The sequence below is a fragment of the Sinocyclocheilus grahami genome, unplaced genomic scaffold (genome assembly GCF_001515645.1).
Source record: "Sinocyclocheilus grahami isolate Dianchi unplaced genomic scaffold, SAMN03320097.WGS_v1.1 scaffold8540.1, whole genome shotgun sequence".
Classification (NCBI taxonomy): domain Eukaryota; kingdom Metazoa; phylum Chordata; class Actinopteri; order Cypriniformes; family Cyprinidae; genus Sinocyclocheilus; species Sinocyclocheilus grahami.
In genome coordinates this window covers 345-1,878 of record NW_015512104.1, presented here as the reverse complement: position 1 = coordinate 1,878, position 1,534 = coordinate 345, and the positions used below count along the sequence as shown (strand labels likewise).

The following is a 1,534-nucleotide window of genomic DNA, read 5'->3' as shown; positions in this document are numbered from 1 at the left end:
TGTGTGTGTGTGTGTGTGTCTGTGTGTGTCTGTCTGTGTGTGTCTATGTGTGTGTGTGTCTGTCTGTGTGTGTGTGTGTCTGTGTGTCTATGTCTATGTCTGTGTGTCTGTGTGTGTGTCTATGTCTGTGTGTGTGTGTAGTGCTCAGTCACTGTCAGGTTCAGCGGATCGCGGCTGTTCTCTATCAGTGCTACAGTGATGTTCTGCAGCCGGACTCTCTCAGCATGCAGACGTACAGAGCGGCGGTGAGCGCAGTGCTGAAGGTGAGTGTGAGCTTCTCTGAGCTTCTCTGCTTCTCGTCTCGCGGGACTCAGTCTCTGTCTCTCTTGATTCCAGCTGGATCCGAGTCCCAGCACAGACGTGCTGCAGAAGATCACGCGCGGCAGCGAGCTTCAGAGCAACCTCTACACGTGAAGAAAGCACTGTACTCTGGTTTGCACTGTTGCATTAAAGATGTGATGTTGTTTTATGTTGGTGTGATGTGAATGTCTTTATTTAGTTTGTGTATTGTGTTTCTGAGTTTGGACACGAGGTGGCGCCACAACCATCAATTACAAGAAACAGTAGGTCAAGTTCTGCTGAAATAAAACTGAAACTGAAATATTCTTGGCTATTTTATTATAAAAAATATTTAAATCATTGTATTTTGCCATTTCTTACATAATTTGTCATAGGAATATTTATTATATTTAAGAAAAATCGATAATTTTATATTAAAAAGGACCTTTAGCAAATATTATATGTGAACAAAAGCAGTGAAACCTCAAACGAAAGTAAAGACAGATACTTGCCATTTTATTACAAAATATAATTCATTTATTATTATAGGAGTTTTATTATAATTTTTAAAACTACATGATCATTTTCTATTGAGAAATGGACTGGATTGTAGTTGAGAAAATATACAATTTTAATAAAAGCAATGAAACCTCAACAAAAGCCGTTTAAATATAGATATTTGGAAATGTTATTAACATTTAAATCATTTTATTATAGTTTTTGGTGTCATTTCTTATTTCATAATTTATTATAGGTATATTTTATAATTTTGATCAAATTATAATTTTAAATTAAGGACCGAGTTATATTATATACCACTCTAATAAACATACGCAACAAAACATTTGAACAAAAGCAGGGAAAGCTCAATCATCACTCAAAACTTTTCCTGGTTAGCTAATTCAGAGCTGCTTCATAACGTTGGCGTGAATCAGTGTGCATGTATGTTATCTGATGATCGTCCCGCCCGAGGCCTCGTGTTCTCCTTCATCTGTCTGCTGAATGAGTGTGTGTTCACAGCTGAATATTCAGTGCTATGTTTCACGATGACGGTGCGAGTGTGAAGACGGTCAGTGGGAGCGGTGAGAATCTCACAGTGTGTCCCTGTCAAAGATCTCAGGTCTTCCCACGACCTGCCGCGCTGCTAATGAAGCGCCTCCGACACACACACACACGTTTGTTTCTGTGAATTGTGGGACTTTCCATAGACTTACTTTTATACTGACCAAACAATATTTTCTATCCCCTAAACCTA

General features: G+C 38.7%; 1 long non-coding RNA gene across 1 annotated transcript; it reads left to right on the top strand.

The window, feature by feature from the left end:
* The first annotated feature begins 119 nt into the window (after window positions 1-119).
* LOC107578051 (uncharacterized) lies at window positions 120-469 on the top strand. The gene is made up of 2 exons (XR_001608294.1): window positions 120-263; window positions 337-469. It is a non-coding gene; the product is annotated as an uncharacterized lncRNA (long non-coding RNA).
* Window positions 470-1,534: the final 1,065 nt, after the last annotated feature.